This window comes from Pinus tabuliformis, chromosome 3_1 (assembly GCF_031772625.1).
Source record: "Pinus tabuliformis cultivar Carrire ecotype Pingquan chromosome 3_1, CPIR1, whole genome shotgun sequence".
Taxonomy (NCBI): Eukaryota; Viridiplantae; Streptophyta; class Pinopsida; order Pinales; family Pinaceae; genus Pinus; species Pinus tabuliformis.
Genome location: NC_142301.1, coordinates 751,175,841 through 751,191,207, shown reverse-complemented (window position 1 = coordinate 751,191,207; position 15,367 = coordinate 751,175,841). Strand labels below are relative to the sequence as shown.

Below are 15,367 nucleotides of genomic sequence, written 5' to 3'. Positions count from 1 at the left end.
CTAGATGAACCCAAGAACTAAAATAACAAAATATTTTAATGTATGAATCTCAAAAGAAATGATGGTATGTAATAATGATATAATAAAATTAAACAAAATACAAATCCGTTAAGAAAGTCCATCCTAAAGAACAAAGATTATACCCAGAATGTACAGAGATTCAACATGTAAAACCAAAACTGCAACAAGCATTATTTAGCGAAGCAAAATAGCTGTAAGTGCACGAAAACTACATATGAAATAAAATTAAACAGGTTAATATTGATTATGTTAAAAAAATATAAATGCAAAGAAGAAAAAGGAGAAAATGAATTGCAAAAAAGTCCAAGATGTTTTTTACTCGAGAAAAACAATGCCCTAATACACAGAGTTAAACATTGTATAGCACAAATAGCTACCCAAAAAGGAACCAGTCTTCAGGCAAAACTGAGAGCAGCTTATTCCATTGCTGAGCTTCATCTATACTGCCTCAGTCAATGTTGTCGAGGTTTTTGAAATTCACTGATAACCACATCATCACAACAAGAAATGGAAACCAACATTGTAAACACTGGCTTAGCCCGAAGGCAGGCAGCTCCCCCCTCAAGGAGACTGACTTGAAAATTTTAAATAGTGATTACTTGGTCTGACTTTAAATACTTTTCATTTTTTCTTTTCAAGTTGTGCATATGCATCTTGCTTACCTGCTTGACTCAACGCCTTCTTCAACTTTGTCGTAGTTTCAACAGGTAATTGCACTCCTCTGGCAATTGCCTCCATAGAATACTTTACTGCTTCTAATACTCTTCCTAGGTCACAAAACCAATCAATTAATATAGCAGCACAATCTGATTTTGGGAAAATGGCCTTCTGTATAATGTGTTTCCACATCGTTACAGCCATCTCTGGATCATCTGCTTCAAGATACATTTTTATTGCCATAACATAATTATCATAGAGAGGACAAAATTCATTCTTAGTCATTTCTCGAAAAATGCTTGATGCCTCCTCCACCTTGCGGGCAGTGATAAAGACCTTCAAAAATGGTATTGTAAGTCTTAAAATCAGGAAAGATGCCATTAAAAACCATCTCATCCAACAGACGGTCAACAAAATCTACCTGGATCGGGATTGCACTGCAAGACACGCCAATCATTGTATTATAAGTGGGCAAATCAGGGACAATACCATTTTGCCTCATAAACTCCCAAAGTCCATAAGCATCCTTCGTGTTCTTACGCTGGTAAAGGATTTGCAGTGTATTTCGGAAGAAGGTCAGATCGGGCAAACACTTCTTATTACTCATCGTGGCCAGATACCTCGATGCCTCTTCAATTCTTGAGTCATTGATCAGAATGCTCAAGAAGGCATTATAAGCCGATATGTTGTTCGGCAGCCATCCGATGTGGCTGACCATTTCTCCAAAGGTAATTCTAGCATTAGTCACATCGCCTACGATCTCCCATCCTTCCAGTAGCAACGCATACGTGTCAGCATCCGGGGCGATCCTCACCTTCATTTTATCGAGGAATTCCACCGCCGCTTTCGCCTGCTTGTGCCTGCACAACGCACTGAGAAGACAATTTAGTGCAACGACATCCTGCCGGAATCCATACTGCTCTATCACCTCGAACGTCATCTTCGCCTCCTCAACCTTACCGGCCTGCACATAATTCCCAAACACAGAGGAGAATGTTTCCATGGACAGGAACCCCTCGTTCTTCATTACCTTGATGCAGTCCCACATCGCCTCAAACAGTTTTTCTTTGCCGAGCAAATCCACAAGCAAATTAAATGCAAGGGGGCTGTGCTTCCTGCCAAGTTTCAAGCCGGTCCAACGAAAAAACTTTATGGCATCTATGCCGGCCCCATAAGATAACTTGAGCACATCCTCCACAAACTGGACTGAAACCCCAAGCCGCAACTCGTTCAATGCATTTTCAACGCCCATCCGGGGCGGATTCTTCAGAATGTTGCTCACAACCATTTCAATCGGCATCGTTCGGGGATACTGAGAGGGATCCAAACTGGGCTCTTTGGGGACTCGAGGCGGCGGTGTCGAGTGAAGCGGGGGCTTCATGGAAGGGGGCACCATGGAATTCCATAAGGAAGAATAAAAGGATAAAGGATCGAGGTTACTGTGCAATGGAGCTTCCATTTTAGATGAAGGATTAGGGTTATTGTGCAATGAAGCTTCCATTTTAAATGAAGGATTAGGGTTATTGTGTAATGAAGCTTCCATTTGAATGAAGGATTAGGGTTATTGTGCAATGAAGATTTTTTCTATCTTCTTGCCCATGGCGCCTGCTGCTGCTGATAAGAGATAAACTTCAATGCAAACACAATATTGCGGTTACAGGAATTTCCGTACCTGCCTCAGACGAAATTCCGCGTTCTGGTTTTCTAAACCCATACGCCCATGCTCAGAGTTCCTACCTCGCCAGTGCTTGGCCAGTGCTTCGATAGTCCAGACAATGAAGATATTCGACTCAATGCCTATATAGTTTCAATTTAAACCACGACAAAGGATAAATTGGATTTCGAGGCCACCCATATCGTCGCTGTTAAATTAAATTAGGTAAATTGGATTTCGAGGCCACCCATATCGTCGCTGTTAAATTAAATTAGGTATAACAAAGTAGACCTTAATTTTGGTGTACTGGTGTATTGACCAGGGTGTTAAATTAAAGCAGGTAAAACAAGTGGACCTTATTTTTTTTTTAACACATGGTGAATCGGTAACTTACAAGTGGACCTTATTTTGGTGTATTGATGATGGTGGTTTAGACGGGGCAGAGTAGGATGTGTTAAGGTGACACTTCATCAAAATGACCTTAAAATGACATCGTTAAGGATTTTTTTTATAATTTTATATTAAAATATTAATTTAGATTTGTTTTAATTTTAGATTTATCAAGCACGTAGAGGGATCAAATCTCTTTTCATTATAAAAGAAGTTTGCAAATCAAGAGATTTGATCCCTCTCGACTTTTAGTAAATCTGGAGTTAAGATGGATCTACGTTGGTTTGATTTTGCCTTTTAAATAAACTATATTCCACATGTATACCATACCATAGGCCATTTTTATTTTTATTATTATTTTATTTTAATAAGGTTATTTTTATTTTTATTTACATTAATGATTTTTTAAATTTTATTCTATTTTTATTTTTATTTTTTAATGTAATTTGACTTAGTCAAAATGTTAAACATTACATTACAACATCTCTATCATACTATGCTAGAGAGCGTCTCTCGATGCAATAACTCATTGTTTACATAGTCCATAAGTCAATATGTCACCATATAAGTATCAATATATGTCTTAGAGAATAGTTACATTTCAAAAACCGTCAAAACATCTGATCTAAGGTCAGAGAGTTATAAAGATAGTATCTAAGGCCAGCAAATTAGATATGCTAAAATATTATGAGTTGCAAACCTAACATAAAAATATGTACATTATCCAGAAGATAAATATATCCATCAAAACTAGAAGTCCCAAATTATAAAACCGATCCAAGAGAGATTTGCAGCATCCTTGTGTCAATGTCCCTGAAAGACCATCCACGTAAAGAAGTGCAGAAACCAAGATCATAAACCATGTGAACAAAAACCACCTCCAGAATGAAATCATCAAATGCCAAGCACTAAATTAATCATATATATGAGAATTAACCTCTTTTTTGTATATTGTTGTTTACAAAGTATGTAGAGTATATCTCGCTAAATGGCAGCTTGAGACCATATTTTGACAGCTTGTCAGCAGCAGTGTTGAATACCCAGTGTGTATGAGAAAAAGTCACCTCCTTAAATTGTTTAATAATCACCCAAATCCTCCTCATCCAATTGTATACAAGAGGCGGATTGAAAGATGTATTTTTTTTGCCCAATACACCCTCATCTAGGAGTCACTGAATACCTCCAACATCTCAATATCAAACCTTCGAGCACAATATAATAATCCCCAAAGAGAAAGAACTTTTGTGCAGGTATTAGACCCCTTGTCGCCATTCCAACTAAAATGATACATTGTACCCAGTAAAAATGATATGTATGCATTGCATCTACACATCACCTCCTTTGCGACTCCATCAAAAAACCCACATGGAATATTATATGAGAAAGACAAAGGAGCGATATGTCTCACCAATGATAATTTGCCTCCAAACCCCACTTCTATGTAAAATGCTACAATCCTAATGCACCAACTCCTAATATTAGGATTAATGTTCTCAAATATTAAAGAATTGTGACTCCTCCAAATACTCCACATTATATATAATGGAAGAGGACCAAACTCCATGTTATATATAATCCAATCTCGAAAGCAGTCTTCCACTGAAGAGAAATTCCAATCCGCTTGCATATTCAGCAAATTTAAAACTCCAGTCCAAATCGATTTGGCAAATGGACACCTTAAAAATGGCGACCTTACCTAATGGGAAGACACTTCAAGGTAAAAACGAATCACAGTCGTCTTAAATACTTTTTGGAACAAAGATTATCTTCAAAAGAGCAACAAAAATGGATCACAAATATGTTGGGTTATGACTTTGAAATCATCTACAAAAAAGGGAAGCAAAATGTTGTTGTAGATGCACTCTCAAAAAAGGATGAGGATGTGGAAGCATTGTTTTCTATCATTTCTATTATCTGACCTGATTGGATAATTGAAGTAAGGGATGAATGGAAGAATGATGAAGAGGTGTGGACACTCATTCAAAAGTTGTAACAAGATCCCATTACTTCTTATACATTTATCTGGAAAAATGATTCATTATTGTACAAACATCATTTATATCTTTGTAAGAATTCCCAACTCAAACAAAAGATTCTTTTGGAATTGTACACCTCCCCCTTAGGAGGGCACTCAATATTTTTAAAAACTTACCATAGGGTCAAAAAGGATGTTTTTTGGGATGGCCTTAAATCTAATATTTAGAAGTTTGCGGCAAAATGTTTGGTTTGCTAACAAAATAAAGTTGAGACTTTTAAGACCCCGGGTTTGTTACAGCCATTAGCCATTCCAAGTCAGTGATGGGATGAGGTCTCAATGGATTTTATCACAGGTTTACCCAAATTCAAAGGAAAGAGTGTCATCATGGTGGTAATTGATAGACTTACCAAATATGCACACTTTTATGCATTATGTCATCCTTCTAAAGCCAATACAGTTGCTATTGTATTTGTGGAAACAATTCAAAAGCTATATGGAAAACCAAATATTATTGTAAGTGACAGAGATCCCATTTTCACTATAAATTGTAGGGACGGAATTGTTTTCTTGTCTTTGTACTCAATTAGCTCATAGTTCATCTTATCATCCTAATCAATCTGACTGGCAAATTGAGATAGTGAACAAATGTTTGGAAGGATATCTTCGTTTCTTTGTATATGATAAACAAACACAATGGCTCAAGTGTTTAGCTCTGGTTGAATGGTGGTATAACACTTCCTTCTATATTGCAGCAAAAATGACCCCATTTATGGCACCTTATGGATACCATCCATCATCCATCACATCATCTTTAAGAGAAAATTCTAAGGTTCGGGCAATGGAAGATCACATCGAGCATCAACAACAAGTTCTCCAACTCTTAAAGGATAACCTCACTCTGGCGCAAAATCAAATGAAACAACAAGTAGATCAGCATTGCAGTGAAATTAGTTTTGATGTAGGTGACTGTGTATTTTTAAGGCTACAACCATACAAACAAATGTCCCTCAAGCAAGCTAAGAAGGATAATACACTATCACCCAAGTATTATGGTCCTTACAAAGTGTTGCATACAAATTGGAGTTGCATGCATCTTCCTGAGTACACCAAAATTTTCATGTTTCATGCATAAAGAAGGTTATCGATGAGAAGCTCTCAGTTCAAATAGTATTGCCAAAACTCGACGAAGAAGGAAAAATCATATTAGGGCCTGAAGCAGTCACGGAAACAAGAACCCGACAGCTACGTAATCAATCAATTTCAGAGTATCTGATTAAGTGGAAGAACTTACTCGTTGAAAATTCCACATGGGAGGATGAGAATTTTATACAAAAGCATCTATAACTACTCAAACATTGAGAACAACACTTTTTTTAAGGAGAGGGGCATGTTAGGTCCCTATAATACTAGTTTATCCCCCTTATTGTTATTATTAATGTAGCCCCGCTATTGTTATTGTTAGTGTAGCCCCCTATTGTTATTGTTGTGCCCATGTAGCCCCCATATTGTTATTGTTGTGCCCCATAGAAGCCCGTTATTATTATTGGTGTGACCTTGCATTATTATTGTTATGTAGACTCTGATTATATTGTGACCCATTAAACTCCTATATATACCAAGGAGGTCTTGTCATTTGTATCATCCAAGAATTGTTCATTTATGTGATATAAAGGAGGTTTCCCCCTCGAAAAGGCTAATTCTCAAGTCGTTGATCTATTTTTTTCTTATGTTTTGTGATCCGGTTGCATAACATAAATAGATGGACCAAATCCTCATATGTATCCATACATAATGTGCAGCATCCAGGACCGGCAAAACCCCTCCAATACAGGTTGTCCCAGGTCAGAATCCTTTTTTCCCATACTAGCCATCCAAAGACCTTAAGCTTGGTTGGAATATTCCACTTCCAGATATGCAAGAACGATCTGCAAGAAACTGAATGGTGTGAAAGGAGAAATGAACTAATATGCCTCCTTTACCAATAGTTGTCCCTGTACAACGACACCAGGCCACGCAAATTTCTCCTCGTCATTAGCAATAGTGATGCTTGCATGTGCAAGGTCTTGTACATATCCATTCCATCTAATACCATGTGCTCCATATAAATCGATATCACCTGCCTTCAACCACTTGGGGTTGGCATAGTCATCATTTACAACAATTTGATTGATATAGTAAATGTCGAGATTATGTATGCTTCGAAGAAGGTACATCAGAAGTGTGTGCTCCTCACGAAGCCACAAATTGGGTCTAAACCAATTTCAATATTGTTGACATTGCCAATTTTCCATTTGTATTTCTCATAAGCCACGAACAAACTTTCGTAAATCTCCTCCATATATATGAGATGGCATATGGTATGTGTGCCCTAGCCTTAATCCATTGAAGCATAAACTGATTTTGGAGATATTTAGATTATAAGATACACTGCCATAAATTGTCCCCCTTCAATGCTTGCCATAAACCCTTCATCGATAAAGCCCAACTCAATCTCTCAGGATTCTTAATGCCCCGACCACCATCTTCTTTCCTCTGTGTTAAGACCTCAAGATGGGCCAAATGATACTTGTGTTTCTTAGAATTTCCATCCCAAATAAAGCTAGATATAATAGAGTTGATCATGTTCATGATATTTTTTTGGCATAAAGTACAGATGGAGCCAATATGCCGAAATGTTTTGAAGGACAGCATGTACCAAAATCAATCAACCTACTAAAGTGAGTCATATGTGTGCCCATGATTTTAATTTGTGTTGAAATTTGTCGACAAGCCATTGTTAGTCTTTTATGTCATAACTTTTTGGTTTGACCATAAATCCAAGGTATTTAAATCCAAAACCAATAGAAGAGCAAGTTACCACAAAAATATCACTGATCGCCATAACCAAATCATCATCGGGGAAAGAAGAAATCAAGATGTATTTAGATTTGTTCATGAGGAGCTTAGAGACATCGCCAAAGAGACGAATGATATTATATAATTTGCTCCATACCATAACAAATATTTTGCCAAAAATAAGTACATCGTCGACAAAGATAAGATGTATAGTCTGTATATGTCTAGAAATGCACACACCTGATAGTATCTTATTGATGTGAGCCCCAATAATTAACCTCCTTAAACCCTCTATGACGTGAATGAAAAGAAGAGGGGACAAATTACGCCCCTACTGAAAACCCTGGGATGTTGTGAATAAATTTGTATTTAAGCCATTTACCAAGACCACAAAATTTGTAGATGTAACACAGGCCATAGTCCATGAAATATTGATCTTGTGTAGAACCAGCCACAAGAATGTCTAGTCCACCCAATCGAAGACCTTGTGGAGATCAAACTTCATAATAATTGCCTTAATCTTCTTATAATCTATTGTGTGTAAGGTCTCCTAAGCAATAACAACTGCATCCTATACTTGCCTTTGTTGAAGGAATCCAAATTGCTTTGCCGCAATGCCAACAAATAGAGTGGATTTTAATCCATTTGTTGTGATTTTAGAAATAATTTTATAAATAGTGTTGCATAGCGAGATGGGTCGATAATCTGAAAAGGTGGAAACGTTATAAACCTTAGAGATCAAAGAAATGAAAGTGGAGTTTATGGCCCCATGAATACATCCAAAAAGTGTGTGATTCCTCAATGGCGAATAAAATGTCTAGTCCCATAATATCCTGGAAGTTTATAAAAAAAATCAATAGGTCATCAATCGAGGCCGAGACTCTTTTCCCGAGCAAAGTATTTCATAGTAGCCAATAGCTCCTCAATAGAAATCTCTCAAAATAAAGACACATTAGATTCAACATCGGATATAGTCAGATAGGATTCGATGACTTCTAATTGTCGCCCAATGTCCACATCCACCGAAGCCCGATATTGTTCCCGAAAATACCTCATAGCCTCCACCTGTATTTCCTTAAGGGATGATAAAAATTTTCCATTGATATCCCTAATTTCCCATATGGTGTTCTTGCCTTCTCTTATAGGCATAATTATGAATTAATTTCGTATTCTTGTCTCCCCCAACGATCTAAATGGCCCGACTCTTCAGTTGTCATTCCTCCTCCTGGAAATTAAGAATTTCCCTTTTACACCCTTCCATACCAGTGGCCTATAAGTGTTGAGCTACCAAGAAATAATATTTATGGGATGGATATGTTAGAATTTTGAGTTTCAAATTGATCTCTTCAATTTCTTTACATGGCTCTTTTTATGAATTTGAACCTAGTTACAAACAGTCTCCTTAAGTTTGTGGAGCTTAGCCCAATAAGTTCAAAGGGAGAGGTGATCGAAGGATCAAAGCCTCGTGCCCAAATTGTGTGGACCATTTTATCAAATTCAAGGATTTTTAACTAATAGTGATTAAACTTGAAGGGAAGACCTTGCCATTCACTATAAGCCTGCCAATGTAAGATGATATGGATATGATATGATAACCCAAAATGAATAACCCCATGAACAGATAATGTCAAGGCATTCAACCATATTTTCATGTATCATGAAGCGACCCAGACACTTCACAATACCTTCAAGTCGAGTTCAGTTGTTCCTCCAAGTCGACATTAATGGAACTGACAATATGTCCACCAAATGAATCCTTCCAAAAATATCTCTGAAATTACTACCCAACTGATCCATTCTGCATCTAACACCCCAAATCTTATTCACTTCCATGGTGAGATTAAGATCACCAGCCATAATTAATGAACCCATCTTCAGAATGTCACATGATTCCAATTGATCCCAGTAGAATTTTCTAGAAGAATAATGCACATATGTGTTGAGTATATGAAATCTATAATTTGAGCCCCTAGTAAATCTTGAAAGAAGAATACCTACAACTGTTTTATATGCTAAAAATTTAACAACCCTTGGGTCCCAAAATGTAGCTAGGTGACCTAATAACCCCAAAACATCAATATCACATGCTCGCCAACCTAGGAAAACCTTAAGCAAAATAGGCCACACCTTATGACCAACCAATTCATTTCTTGTAATAAAATGATAGAAGGATGATATGCCCCAATCATATGCCTTGGAGAGAAGTTCTTATGGGTGCTCCCCAAACCTTGAATGTTAAGAGACATAATCTTTATGTGTAAGCAGAGTCATCAGGAAAAAAGTCTCTAAGATCCCATAAAGGAGAAGTAGACTAAGAATCGAATGTGGATGGAGTTGATCCCCCCAACTAAAGAAAAAAATCATTAATAGAACTATCCCTGGTAAGTGGAGCTCAATTCTTAGGCCTCCTCTTCCTTCGCACGGTCACATTTCATCGAGAATTAGGGCTAACCTTGACTATTGGAGAAGAAGAAGAATGAATCAGCAGAGATTCAATATCAATGTCCAGGTGAAGTTTTGGGAGCTCGATGTCACTACCAACTAAGTTGGTAAGAGACATATCCCCAAAATATGACCCAAATTGGATATGGAAAAGTTTTAGACCCCCACTCAGGTTATCCCCAACCTCAACAACAGAGGAAAGAATATCAACGTCATCCCTATTCTCAACATCAAAGAATAGGAAACCAATAGGTTCAAAATTTACAGAGACCAATGGATCGGAGCCCAAGGGAAGAAATATAAAGATGGAGGAGACTCGTAGTGAATCGGAACCGATGATCGGGAAAACACACCGAGGATCCATATTTTGAATCAGGTCAATACCCACAGATGTCTCCTGAATATTTAGGGATGGATTCATAGATACAAAAGGAGGCAAAGGAGTTGATTGATGTAAAGGAAAAAAATGGTAAAGGAGCAATAAACACATCACCAAAATCCAAATCTGAATCAATAAAATGATCAGAATGAGATTATATATATGGTAATGCCATAACGTTACGTGGAAGAGAAAGTTGACCATCTCCATGAGTCATTATAGAAGGATGATCAAAATTCAGAGATAAACTCCCATTTCCACAAACATTGTTCTTCTATATCTAATGATGATGCACTAGGGCATATAAATATTGTAATATATAACACAACTATGAAGGCCGAAAGGTGATGTTGTTATGGTATATGATATACAAGTAAGGGTTTATATATATATATATATATATATATATATATATATATATATATATGAACCTAAATGCATCATATGTAAAGAGGTAACAACAAAAGGAATATATAAATATAAATCAAAAGGATTATATTAAAGGACAAAGGTATAAAAAAGAGAAAGATAAGCTTTAATGTGCCAAAAATTTCCTCATAATTCTATCTAGAGCAGTGGTGCCAAGAACAGAGTAATTGTAAAACAAAACTTGTAAAGGATTATTTTTCCACGACTATATAGTAGAATTAACAGATAACAACCAATTTTCACAAGTAATATAAATGATTAGATAAGTCAAGCAAAAGTCATGAAGAAGAGCAAATTGAAGATTATGAGATGTCTTACCTTCTTTTAACAAACAAACAAAAAATTACTGTGTCAATTCTAGGTAAATAGGAATTTTTCCTATCTAGAAAGAGGGAGATGCTACAGAAATCAAACAAGATATTTGATTTTGACAATGGCACAACTCCTCTTGAAGAAGCATTAAATGATTCCAGTGAGTAATGTACCACTCTGAGCACTTAACATAAATACTTGAAGCTATAAGGTAGGTTGATATATTGAGAAAGCGATTGACTTTAGGATTGGATGGTATCTTCTCACTTTTAATGCATGTTTATATTTTATTACAACAAATAAATTATATGCATCCAAAGTATTCATATTTAAGTCATATCCTCTTCATTTTTCTAATAAAGCACTAAATAAACTAAATTATCTCTTAAAACTAATAATAATGAATTTGCTTTTGACTTTGAAAAGGGCTTTTCGATCCATTGAATTCAAAATGTTAGTTGGCTTGAAGTCTCTAGGAGCAAAAACATTAGGTATATCTAGAAATTGTACTACATGGACATGGATTTTTAGTTGGTGTGATCCAGGTGGATATTGGTGGCCACCTACCTATTCCACTTGGACCCCCACCATTATTTCTTTCAGTTTTTCAGTTTCCTTAATTTTAGCACAATTTACTATTTTTTGCAGTTTTTTGGGTCCTAAACTTCCGGAGCCATTTTGAGGCCCCAAACAATGTTTTTTTGGAAAATCACTGCTAACAAATCTTACCTTGGTATTCATTATTATTATTTTTAGTCCTCAGGTAGATCTTTCTAGAGAGGTATCGTATGCGTCAAACGAAGATCGTATGCCAAAGTAATGACCCTGGGAAGTTGATGTACCAATTTACCCCAATGGGGCCCATAGTTTGTTGTTTCATCTCCTAGGGTTAGGTTTTTGGATGTTTGGGGTTTTCCATTGTTTCTCAATGATAAATTGGACCTCAAGCCTCATTGTAACATAGTTTAGAGGCATGTAGCCACCACATCTCTTCTTAGAGACAAACTACCATCACCCGAGCTAGTTTATTTCCATTCTGTATGCAAGCATATTTCAGTTCTTTGATATTACTGAAATGAAGTTTTATTTCTGTTGCATCTCCACATTTATGGTTATATTTGTAATTTGTTGCATTCCTGTTTAAATTTAGATCAATGGTATCATAGTGGTTTACACTTTCTCGATCCTTCTTTGCATGTCCCCAACGAGGTCGAGGTATAAGGAGTTAGGGCTCGATCTGGTTGAACCTTTGCAAGATCAGCCTCGCAAACCCCGACGGTCACCCATGAGGGAAGAAAAGAAAGACGAGGGAGCAGGATATCCTATCAAAATGTTGCTTGAGGATGCCCTCGAGAAACAAAGGAACGCGATGATGGATAACTTTGCCCAAATCCTTCAACAGTTGCCCACCGACGGCGCATCCACATCCAACAGCCACTCTGGAGGCACCACTCCTTTTAAGGTACAAGTAAACTTTGACATTCTCATATTTGAGGGCCAAATAGATGCAGACGTCGTAGATAAATGGTTAAATCTGCTAAAAGGATACTTTTATGTTCATGATTTTTCCAGCCGGGAAAATATTACTTTTGCTCTTCTCAAAGCGCCCCCAACGTTAAGGATTGGTGGGAAACCTACTGTGAGCAGAAAGATGAAAGTATGCCCTCACTGTTTTCGCCGCACCCACTTGGAATTCATCCCAGGACGCCATCAAGGAGCAGTACTACCCTATCTAGAGCTATGAGGATAAATACATAAAGTGGACCATGCTATGACAGGGGAGAGACCAAGACGTGCAAGAGTTTACCAATGTTTTTCATACCCTTCGCACAAAGTTGGGTATCAAGGATTATGAAAAATATATGGTACTCAAGTACTGCAGCTGCCTACACAGGTACATCCAAGATGAGATGGAGTTCATTGACATCTTCTCGCTCAGCACGGCGTATCGATACACTGTCAAGATCAAGTAGAAGCTTAAACAGAAAAAGCGAGACTTTGGATCTGTGAATCTGAAGCAAGGGAAAGGTGCCCCCAAACCGCAGAAAAAAGGACAAAGCCAAGGCGGGGCAGCCTAGGAAAACCCACCAAATCCGCAAGCAAAGAACAATATCATGAAGTTGAAGAAGGACATGGGAAATTGGCGTGAGTTCCATAAGAGCTCCACTCACAACACAAGTGAGTGTCGGGTCAAACAATCACTAGTGGTCGCGCTAAAGGATTCTGAATTAGATGCATGTTCTGACTCTAAGTCAGAACCCAACAAGGGGAATGATAAAGGGAAGCAGATTATCGATGCGGAGCCCAATGCCACCGCTGCCACCACGAAGATCCAGAAGGAGGAACTTGAAGATCTAGAGGAGGAGGAGCGTCTCTTCCACTCCCATATGTGGGTAAAGGATTCCCCGCTATAGTTCATTATCGACAACGAGAGCCAAAAGAACCTCATTTCAATAGAGGTCATGAAGCGGCTGGGCTTATCGACCACAACACACCCACAACATACACCATCGAGTGGCTTCACCAAGGATGGGATCTTCACGCTAGCCAACAGTGGCGCCTTCCATACAACATCAAGCCCTTCACGGATGAGGTACTATGTGAGGTTGCTCCTCTTGATGTTGTGATGTATTATTAGGCTAATTATACTTGTGGAAGTGACATGTTGTGTATGAGTCAAGGCCTCGCTCTGTTATTTTTTGCCTTGGGAAATAAGTTGTACAGGATACCGGAAGTAGCACCGCCTACCCCCATCTCTTTAGTTACTGCAAAACAATGCAGTAAGCTCATTTCCAAAGCCTAGAAATTTGTTTTCCTGATGATACACCCTTAAGGAAAGAAGAAGACGGTGGCCACGACCTCCAAACAGGGCTCCTCCGCATGACAACAACAGATGGACAAGGTCGTGGAGGAGTACGAGGACATCTTCACCTCCCCCACAGGGGTGCCTCTGCATTGTCAGGTCAAGCACTCCATCGATCTGACCCCATGTGCGTCTTTGCCCAATGGACCAATCTATCGGTGCTCTATTGTGGAGAACGATGAAATCAAGAGGCAGATTCAGGAGCTACTGCAGAAAGGTCACATCCATCGAGTTCATCGCCCTGTGGGAGCCCGATCGTGTTAGTATAGAAGAAGGATGGGACTTGGAGACTCTATATTGACTATCAGGCGATGAACAAGATCATTGTCCAGGATAGGTACCCGATCCCACAGATTGATGACTTTTTGGACCAACTCAAGGGGGGGAATATTTCAGCAAGGTCGACTTGAAGTTTGGATATCACCAAGTACCAATTGAATCCTCTGATGTGTGGAAGATTGCCTTCAAAGCTAAGGAGGGCCTTTTCGAATGGCTGGTTATGTCTTTCGGGTTGATTAATGCTGCTCCAACCTTCATGAGGTTGATGGATGACATCTTGCAGCCATTCACCAACTCATTTGTAGTGGTAGACTTGGATGACATCCAAATATTCAGCCAAAGTTGGGAAGAGCACCTCCACCACATGCGACATGTTCTCCAAACACTGCGACAACACAAGTTGTTTGCCAATTTGGAGAAATGCACTTTTGGCATGACCCAGGTTCAGTATCTGGGATACATTATTGATGAACGGGGGGTGCATGTGGATCCAACCAAGATCCAAGTCATTCGGGATTGGCCAACCCCAACCACTCTTACAGAGCTCTACAACTTTATGAGTCTTGCCAATTACTACCACGGGTTCGTGTTGGGGTTCTCTCATATCACTTCACCCTTTAGTTAAGTCACCAAGGGAGGAGTGAAAGCAAAATTCTTTTGGTTCGAATCTCAACAAAAGGCGTTCGCAAAGTTGAAACATTGCCTCTGCTCTGCACCAAGTGCTCACATTACCAGACTTGCAACAACCATTTAAAATCGAGACATATGCCTCTAACTATGTTATTGGGGTAGTCCTTACTCAATGGGGACATCCAGCGGCATATCACAGTGAGACACTTTCAGACATAGTCTGGAAGTATCCCACTTATGACAAAGATATGTATTCTAGTGTGGAGGCCTGCTGACAATGAAAGCATTACATTTTGGGGAAGGAAATTGTCATCCACATAGACCATTGAACCCTATAGTTCATACAGATGCAAGGGAAGTTGCAGAATGATCGCCATCAGAAATGGTCGACATACCTGCAACAGTTCCATTTGAATATCAAGTACAAGAAGGGCAACACCAATAATGTTTCAGTCTGCCTTAGTCGGCAATCGATCATGGAGTTAACCACCGTGCTCA

At 38.4% G+C, this 15,367-nt stretch overlaps 1 pseudogene; it reads right to left on the bottom strand.

Annotated features, from left to right (window-relative positions):
- Nucleotides 1–236: 236 nt before the first annotated feature.
- On the bottom strand, nt 237–2,558 carry LOC149189546 (pentatricopeptide repeat-containing protein At3g61360-like; annotated as a pseudogene).
- Between the last annotated feature and the right edge of the window lie 12,809 nt (nt 2,559–15,367).